Genomic DNA, 10,552 nt, shown 5'->3' with positions numbered 1-10,552 from the left:
CTGTGTACGTTGGTGCATGCACTACTTACTAAAGATATAGCTTTACTATATCTAAGGGTCGCTGCACTTAAAATCTATAAGTCACCCCTCTAGCAGGCATTTCAATACTGAGTTCAAGGTGCCTGGTTTTAAGTGAGAGGGTGCCCCTGCATGAGCATGACACCCCTGCAGCCTACGGAGTCCATTCTCCCGGGTTGTCAGTGAAGCAGCCATGTACTATATAGAGGGGCACCGCGTAATTACGTGATGACATCTTGAAAACGGCTACAACAAATCCTACCATGTTTGTAATCAAACATGTTGGAATCATACCCCCACACCATAAAGGATGTGGGAGGTATGATTCCAAGCACTGGAAGAGCCCTCCATTAGGCTCATAGTATTCCTGGTACCAGCCTTCTTGAATCAAACAGCACAAAATGGTAGCTGCTGACCAGAGCCACATTTCCGCTCTCCTGCTGCTGAGCCAAGCTCGAGCAGAGGAAGGTGGACCAATAGGCATCCTGTCATAGTGAGGAGTGACCTGCTCCCAGAAAGGATCTAGTGTATTGGGGCTGGGTGGGTGCGCTTGCCAGCGTCTGAAAGTCGGCGGGCAGATTCACATAACTAATCTGAGATAAAATCCTAAACTTACTACTTTTGGTATTCACAGAAGGCATTTAGTAGTAGTAAAGGTAGGACTCCTAACTTTACTACTACTAAATGCCTTTTGTGAATACCGAAAGTCATAAAGTTAGGACTTTATCTCAGTTTAGTAGTAGCAAAGTTAGCAGTCCAAACTTTACTACTTCTAAATGCTTTCTGTGAATACCAAAAGTAGTAAGAGTAGGATTTTATCTCAGATTAGTTCTGTGACTCGGCCCCTGCATGATTTTTTGTTGTTGTATTTTATAGAGCACAAACTTGACCCGTTAGGGTATCAGAGGGCGTTACAGGAATCATAGAATTGTACAAAAGTCTTGGAATCACAAAGTAAACAATCGATAAGGAGGGAGGGTGATGGATACATAAGGGATATAAAGACATGTATGTACAGTATACATTTACAATTACTCCAGACAAGACCCCATTGCTGGTTACATAGTGGATAGAAGGACACATATGTACAGTTTACAATTAAAATTACTCAAGATAAGATCACAGGTTTCTTGGTGGGGTGACTGGGTAATCAGAGGGGAGGCAATAATCCGAAATAGATCGGCGACTCAGTAATGTTTGAAGGCGGAATTTAAATGAGGAATTTCCCCATAAGGAAGGTTTTGGCATCCTTTTTGAAGAGTTTCTGATTCCTCCGGAGACCACAAGTTTCTGTGCAAGATATGCAGGGAAGTTTGAGTATAAAGCCTTGCGTGTAATGCACGCTTGTTTAAGCCGTATTCTTGCCTCAAGAGGCAGCCAGTTCAGAGCTTTCAGGTGTGGAAAATGTGGATGAATTTCCTTATGACGGTAAGGGATGTATGTCATTACATCGCATAGTAATACCACGCTTGCCATTACAACGCGGGTATTACTACGCAATGTCAATGACATTGCATGCCATTACATCGCATCCTTTTACCACGAGTATGCCATTACCATGCATGCCATTACAAAGCAAAGGCATGCGTGGTAAAGCAATACTCATAGTAAAAGTTTGCAAGGTAAGTGACATCCCTACACCTACACAACACACTACTCCCACCCCTGCACTACCCCTAACCGAAAACACTACCACACTACTATACCAACAGTACTCCCACCTCTATACTACCCTAAACCCTAAAACACTACTACACTACAACACTACCCACACTACTCCCACCCCTACACTACTCTAAACCGTAAAACACTAGAACACTACACTAAACACTAAAACACTATATTACACAAACACTACTAAACTACACTAAAACCTAAAACACTATACTACCCTTAAACTAAAACACTACACTACACAAACACTACAACACTACCCTAAACCCTAAAACACTACACAAATACTACTACACTAAAACACTACACAAATACTACTATAATACACTAAACCCTTAACCACTACACTACCGTAAACCCTAAAACACTACACAACACAAACACTACCCTAAAACACTACACTACACACACACTACTTCACTTCCCTAAACACTACACTACCCTAAACCCTAAAACACTACACTAACACTACAACACTACCCTAAACCCTAAAACACTACACTACACAACACTACTACACTACATTAGTACAATAGAGCCTTTAATAACTCCCCCTGAGAATCTCTCCCTACAAGCGACACCTATTCTCTCTACTCATGAATTATGCAGCGCTCCTCCCACTATAGCTCCTATCTTGCTACCTAGCACTGGAAATCAATTAGCAGTTGTAATAAGCTGACCTAATCAAGACTTGCATCTGCTCACTAGTACGACCCAAGAGTCACTGTCTGACCATGACGTACTTAATACTACAAAAATCTTGTCGTGGAACATAGCAGGACTGGTTGCGAAAGTAAAGGACCACACGTGGGTGAAATTCATAAGGAACTTTGCTATACTGTGTTTTCAGGAAACATGGCTCGTAGATAATAATGTTTTCATTGAGGGGTACCAGAGTTTCTTCGTGCCAGCAATCCCATCGCCCAGCGGCAGATCAAAGGGGGGCTTGGCAACATTCATCAGCCTCTCCCTCATCTGTCAGGCTAAAAATAAACAACTGGAAAACAGGAACATTCAGGTTATGGAGCTTAGGAAGGGCAGAAAGGCACTAACCTTGGTCAATTTTTATAATTCAGTAACACCACTAGGAGAGTGTAACATCGTCAAGCTCCACAACTATCTGCAAGGTGAAATAGCAAAACTGCCACGGAATATAATAATCACTGGTGATTTCAACGCGCACATCTGTGGAAATCCTGCCGTGACAACTATGGGCTCCTTGGGGTGCGAAAACAGGTCAGGCCTTCATTTTGCTCACTGTCTGCGAGGTACTCATGTCAAAAATCTAATTGATGATCTGAACTTGAGTGTCGCTATGTCCCTGAAAGATGATTCCTTTATCTTTGAAGTACCAACTTATAAAGGTTCTGAGCATGGCTCCTTCATAGACCACATTCTTCTCTCTGTTGATCTGACAAATTTAGCCTTAAACTTCAAAATACATGAAAGCATCTTTAGTGACCACAATCCAATCTCAATAGAACTAGGAGTGGGACTTTTTGATTTACGGAAAAATCATAAAGACATGGGTGCTTTAAAGTTGATCAATGGAAATCGCCGCTTGAAATGGTCCATGATAAATAGTGACACTTTGTATAAGTCTGTTAAAATGAGTTGCAACCAGGAACTCAATCTTTGTGTCTCTGAGTCCACACCACCTGAAACCATCTTATCTGCTTTTGCCGTCGTGGTGCAAAGAATCGGCCAACTACTATCTGTACCAGTAAAGGGCCCAACTGCTTACCAGCCAAGATGGTTTGACCACGCTTGTTCGGCAGCTAGCCGGAACCTGAAAATGGCCCTCAAGAAAAAAACAAGGGATTCCGCACATATCAAAATCTTGCGATCTGAATACAAATCAACTATGGCATCCCGGAAAAAGGACATAAAAGCACATGTCTGGGAGTCTTTGCTTGACCCATCAACCCTGGGTCACAGCTCCAAGTTCTGGAGCATAATTAATAAGCCAATGTTTGATGACCCTAACGCGGCGAGCTAGGCTGCGTGGGTGTGATAGCGCTATCGCTTGAATTATGCTTTTTAACTATTGTGCCAGCTGATTAATAGCTGTATTTTAAAAATTTTCATTTTATAATCTGTGCTAAGTGTTTGTGTATTGTTTGGTGCACAGCAACCTGCTTACATGACTGTTCCGCTCCAGACCCCGTTCCGCCCCGGCATTGTGCCGTTTGTGCGGAGGGTCGTTCTCATGAGCGCCACCTTTTGATTTACACCACTTCCGCCCTGAGTCTTCATCTGCAGGTTAGCGGTCTAGTGGCTGCTGTCTCCCCTCCTACTTCTAGCGCGAAAACGGCTGCCCTGGTCAGACTAACACGGCGAGCTAGGCTGCGTGGGTGTGATAGCGCTATCGCTTGAATTACGCTTTGTAACTATTGTGCCAGCTGATTAATAGCTGTATTTTAAAAAATTTCATTTTATAATCTGTGCTAAGTGTTTGTGTATTGTTTGGTGCACAGCAACCTGCTTACCTGACTGTTCCGCTCCAGACCCCGTTCCGCCCCGGCATTGTGCCGTTTGTGCGGAGGGTCATTCTCATGAGCGCCACCTTTTGATTTACACCACTTCCGCCCTGAGTCTTCATCTGCAGGTTAGCGGTCTAGTGGTTCACGCCACCCTGTATAAATGGTGGCTTGGCGGAAGTGCAGCGGACGAACGCAGCGGGAGCGCCGACTTCGCGCCGAAGTCGCGCACAAGTCAAGCCCGTCTGCGCCCGTCCGCGGCCGATCGAGGCCCGGGGCCACGCATGCTGCCGGTCGTACTACTTATTCCTCTCATGAACTTCGCTCCCTACACTCCTGCACCCCCCTTGCTCCTCATATAGCTGCTATTGCTCAGAAATACGGCATTCTGTCCTCCCTCCCCTCTGATATCCCCAGGGCCCTCCCCCCTGCCATCTTCGCTCTCAATTCTGTTGTTCCCACACCTACTAAGGTCTGTTCCTCCGGTACCCGCTCTATCTCAGTAGTCTATCTTAATACTCGTTCTCTCCCAAAACATCAACTTGATGTATTCCAACTTCTAAAGTGTGGCAATATTGACATCTTGCTCCTTGTAGAAACCTGGCTCCATGCGGATTCCTACCCCGATATCCTGGCTGCTATACCCTCTTGCTACTATATTCTGCATTCGGATAGGATCTCTGACAGACCGGGCGGTGGAGTTGCTGCCATCATCCGCTCCAATCTACTACTTACTTCTCTGGCTACTACCCCCATACTGAACTCTGACATTCTTACATTGAAACTCTCATCACCCATTCACTCTCTTATTTGTGTTTCAGTTTACCGTCCTCCTGCTCCTTCGCCTTCCTTTCCATCTTTGTTTGGCGAATTTATTTCGCAAATAGCCATTAATTCCGCCAGGGTTCTGATCATTGGTGACTTCAATTATTGGCCACTAGATCCATCTGAATCCTCCTCTTCACTTGAATTTTCTGGTTTTTTACTTGGCCTCAATTTTTCACAACATATCTCTGTTGCTACTCACAACAAGGGCCACACTTTGGACCAGGTTTGGACCACCAACCTGGACATCTCCCCTCCTTTGGTTTATCCTTGCACCTGGGCCGATCAATCCTTTATTTCCTTCTCTTTAAAACTTTTAGTACCTGTCCGCCCTCCTTTAGTCTCTAATTTCTCGGCACGCAATTGGAAGCATGCCGACATTTCCCTTTTTCACTCGACTCTCGCTTCCACTCTTCCTCCTGTTCATTCTGACTTGAACTCTCAAGCAGTCGCTCTGGACCAGTGGCTGGCTTTTGCCAGCGACGTGGTTGCTCCTGTTAAAACCATTAAAGCTAAACGCCCACACGACGCTCAGCGCTGGTTCACTGACCAACTGAAGGCTGATAAACTCTCACTTAGACAGGCTGAGCGCCGATGGAGGCGTAACTACGACCCTTCGTTAAAGTCCACGTATACTGATCTACTCAAATCCTATAAAAAATCTATTATTTTGGCTAAATCTTCCCATTATTCCCAGAAAGTTATCAATTCCACATCTAAAACAAAAGAAATCTTTTCCATCGTGGCTGAACTTTCCTTACCTGACCGTGTTACCCCTCAGCCTCAACCTTCGCAAGCTTTGTGCGATTCTCTTAATTCCTTTTTTATCGATAAAATCTCCACGATAAAAAACAACATCCCCCTACCACTCCATCGCAGGTCAGTGTTCTCCCCCCTTCTAATCCTCACTCTCTGTATCAATTCCCCCCTATTTCCCTGGATAACTTCTCTTCACTCCTTCAGACCATTCGCTCGGGCTCTCCCAATGATTGTTGCCCTCCGCAAATTCTAAGAGATGCATTTATGGCCTGTCCCGGCCCCCCTCTTGACCTTCTAAACCGTTCACTCTCTACAGGCTCTGTCCCTAATGCTTTCAAAAGTGCTGTAGTGGTACCCATCTTAAAAAAACCTGGATTTGACCCTGCGGTCTTGGGCAATTACCGACCTATCTCCCTCCTTCCTTATCTGGGGAAGGTCTTAGAGACCTATGTCACCCGTTGCCTAAGTACTTTTATCGAGGAAACTCGTTTCCTCGATGATCAACAGGCAGGTTTTAGACCGGCCCATTCCACGGAGGCAGTGGTGGTGGCGGTGATGGACACCCTGAGGCGGGGGGCTGATAAGAACTTGGCCCAGGCCCTAGTGCTTTTAGATCTCTCGGCCGCTTTTGACACGGTCGACCATGTTATTTTGGTCGACCGTGTCAGAAATGCTGGCATTTCGGGCCCGGCCCTGTCTTGGATTGTGTCCTTTCTCCATCACCGTTCCCAATCGGTACAATTGTCCACTTTCTCTGCTCCCCATATCTTTCTTTCCTGTGGTGTCCCCCAGGGTTCTGCGCTGTCCCCTCTTTTGTTTAATCTTTATATGCAGCCCCTATTAGCTTCTCTCCGGCCTTCTTCGGTTACCATTTTTAATTATGCAGATGATCTGCAACTGATCTTCCCCATCGACCCCTCCCCTCTTTCTTGTTCTAATTTCCGGACCATAATGCTTACCATCTATGAATGGATGAACTTCAGTCAGCTGAGGCTCAATCCTAGCAAGACTGAGCTTGTGCTGATTGGTGGCTCTCCGCATCCTTGGACTTCCAATTTCTGGCCCCCTGCCCTGGGTCTTCCCCCCTGTCCAGTCAACTCCGTAAAGAGCATTGGAGTCACTTTCTCCAGTGATCTTTCTATGCGGCCGCATATTAATGCTGTCACTTCGGCCTGCTTTTTCCACCTTCGAAGAGTCGGGAAGATCCGAAGGTTTCTCTCTTCAGAAGCTCTTACTTTGGTCATTATGGCCCTGGTTACCTCACGTTTAGACTATGCCAACTGTCTATACGTGGGGGTCCCTGCTTACTATCTCCACCGTCTCCAACTGGTGCAAAACCAGGCAGCCAGATAAATTTTTCAGCAGCCCAAACATCATCATGTTACGCTAATGTTGAAGCCTCTACACTGGCTTCCGGTTGCACAACGCTGCATCTTTAAAATGGGTTGCACTATCTTTAAATCTCTCTCTGCTTCTGCTCCTGTCTTCATCTCTCTCTGTTTGCGCCCTCACGTCCCTCCTCGACACCTTAGATCTTCTGCCCACAATCTCTTGATCATTCCCAGGTTCAAACGCAAGAAACATGGTGGTGCCTGTTTTTCCTTTCTTGCTCCGTCCACCTGGAACTCCTTCCCTCTTTCTATTCGGCTCACTCCTGATTATTTTCCTTTCCGCAAATCTCTGAAAACTTATCTGTTCTGTCTTGCATTCGATTAGCTGTTTCCACCCACTTGTTCCTCTGCCCACTGGTCTTGAGCGCCAAGAAACCAATTGGTGTATGTGCGCGGTACCAAATACCTTTAACATAACATATTTATTTATTTAAGAAGCTTATAAAGCGCGCGGCTACCTCCAGCGGGGGTGTCCCGGCGCTAAGATTACAGGTTTAACACAAGAGAGGGTTGCAGAGAAGCTCTTAATCAAAGTTTGGTAAACAGCCAGGTTTTTAGTTTGCGTCGGAAGACTGGCTCAGACTCAATGAACCTAAGGTCCAGAGGAAGGCTGTTCCAGAGCTTGGCTACTGTAACGGTGAATGTTCTGCCACCAGTACGGGTAAGTCTAAATCTGGGGACATTCAGTAAGCGAAGGCTGTTTGATCTCAGATGTCTTACAGAAGAAGATATCTTGAGTCTTTTGCTCAAATAGGCCGGGCCAGTTCCATGAATTGCCCGGAAGGCAAGGATCAAGATTTTGAAATCAATACGTCGGGCTATAGGAAGCCAATGTAGCTCATCCCGATATCCTCTGACCGAGTTGCGGGCGGGGATGTTACCAATAAGCCTTGCTGCCGCATTCTGAACGATTTGTAGTCGGTCTATAAGATAAAGGGGGGCGCCGGCATATAAGCTATTGGCGTAATCTAGATGTGCCGTAATAAGTGCCTGGACAACCGTTTTGCGGGAGGTCTGGGGGAGACAAGGAAAAATCTTCCTGATCATGCGCAGCTTATTGAAGCAGGCCGCAGAAACTTTATTGACCTGGGCTTTACAGGACAAGGTGTTGTCAAATAGAAAGCCAAGGTTGCGGGCAGACTGCACTGGTATGGGCGGGGGGTTCAGGACAGTAGGCCACCATAAGGTTGCAGGGGGAGTCGATTTCTGGCTAAAAAAGAGAACCTCAGTCTTGTCCGTATTTAGCGCCAGATGATTAGCAGCCATCCATGCGCAGATATTGCCAAGGCAGTTTCTGAAGTTGGAGAAGAGGGAGTCAGAATGGTCTTTGAATGAAAAAACAAGCTGAGTATCATCAGCATATGAGACCACCCTGACCCCCCAAGACTCAACTACCCTGGCAAGCGGGGCCAAGTATGCGTTAAATAATAGAGGGCTTAAGGCGGAACCCTGAGGCACACCGCACATGAGGGGTTTGTCCTCTGATTCAAATGGGTGCAGCAGTACCCTTTGGGACCGTCTGGACAAAAAGGATTTGATCCATGCCAGGACTGTACCACCAACCCCCAACTGTTGTAAACGGGCTGTAAGTATGTTGTGTGATACAGTGTCGAATGCAGCGGACAGGTCGAGGAGGACCAGCATGGCCTCCTCGCCCCTGTCCACTGATTCCCTAATAGTCTCGGATACTTCCAGCAGCGCAGTCTCGGTGCTGTAGCCGGTTCTAAAACCGGACTGAGAATCGTGCAGCAACTGATTTGTTTCTAAATACTGAGCCAATTGTTTCTGAACTACTTTCTCCAACACTTTGGCAGGTTTGGGCAAAAGCGAGATCGGTCGATAGTTGCTGAATTGTGAAGGGTCAGCATCAGGTTTCTTCAGGATGGGAAGCAGCCTAGCATGTTTCCAGACTGAAGGAAATTGGCCACGGGTCAAAGAGGAATTCCAAATGGAAAGGAGAGGGTTGATTAAAACAGGGGCAAGATTGCCCATTACTTTGGCAGGGACTGGGTCTAATGGCGAGCCAGACTTGACTTTATGTAAAAGAAACAACGCTGAGTCAGGGGTTAATTCACTGAAAGAATTAAAAGAGCAATGTAAGGGATGTGAAACAACTGGCTGGGGGCTAAGTGAGATGGAGTCAAAGGAGGAAGAAAGTTTGATGATTTTTTCCTGAAAAGAATCAGAGAGACCGTTACATAGAGCTTGCGTGGGCACGCATTGGGTTTTCAAAGCAGGGGGATTCACAAAATCCTTCACAATGGTGAAGAGGGTTTTAGAGGAGTTCTGCGCCTGTTGGATGAGATTTGAGAAATAAGCTCTCATCGAGGAACGTTTAAGTTTTTGGAACTTGTTTAGGGTATTTTTGTAGGCCAGTTTGGCAATGGGGTCATAGGCCTGGAGCCATTTGAGTTCCAGCTGTTTGCACCTACTCTTTTCCTCATGTAGTATGGGGGAGAACCAGGGGGCGGAGGGACGAGATCTGGAGGAGGCCAGAGGAGCTAGAGGGGCTATGTTATCCAGAGCAGAAATAAGGGCAGAGGTATATCTTACTGTTTCCTTATCAAGATCTTCCGACTGCTTAAATTGATACTGAAAACAGGAATCAATGGACTCACAGGTGACTTTGGTCCATTTGCGACCACTAACTCTGTTGAGAGAAGAAGGAGGGGGAGAGGAAGGAATAGTAATACCAATGGGGAGAAGGAAATGGTCTGACCAGGTGAGGGGGAGAGGAGGGAGGGAAGAGATACCAGGATGATTTGTGAAAATAAGATCAAGTGTGTGGCCTGCTTTGTGAGTAGGGCCTTTAACTAATTGGGACAAAGTGAGTCCTTGTAGGGTTTCCAGGAAAGAGGATGCTTGTGCACAGGAAGGATTATCGATATGAAGATTGAAGTCTCCCAGCACTGTAAAGTGGGAGTGTTTGAGTGAAAAGTCCGCGATTGAGTGCATCAAGGCATTGAGAGATGAGGAGGTGGCCGAGGGGGGATTGTAACATAACATAACATAACATAACCAATGTTTGATGACCCTAATGCCTCCAGTCTTGGAACCAACATACCCGAGGATGAGTGGGTCTCCCATTTCAGTTTAATTTTCAAGAGCGATGAACCACAGGTGATACATGAAATTAAAATTACAGAAGAAGCTCCTTTGCACTTCACAGTTGAAGAAGTAGAGAAGGAGATTCGTGGCTTAACCAGTAATAAGGCCCCGGGCCCAGACGGCCTTCCTCCAGATCTATACAAATCAAATATCTCACTATGGGCCCCAATCCTTACTGCGGTTGTCAATGCAGGAGTTGCAACCGGGAGCCCAAAGTCCTGGGGGGCCTCAACCATAGTACCCGTTTACAAGAAGGGTGACAGAAACAATGCAGCATTTTACAGGCCTATCTCCCTG

Source organism: Lissotriton helveticus, chromosome 2_1 (genome assembly GCF_964261635.1).
Source record: "Lissotriton helveticus chromosome 2_1, aLisHel1.1, whole genome shotgun sequence".
Classification (NCBI taxonomy): Eukaryota; Metazoa; Chordata; class Amphibia; order Caudata; family Salamandridae; genus Lissotriton; species Lissotriton helveticus.
This window is presented reverse-complemented; position numbering follows the sequence as displayed.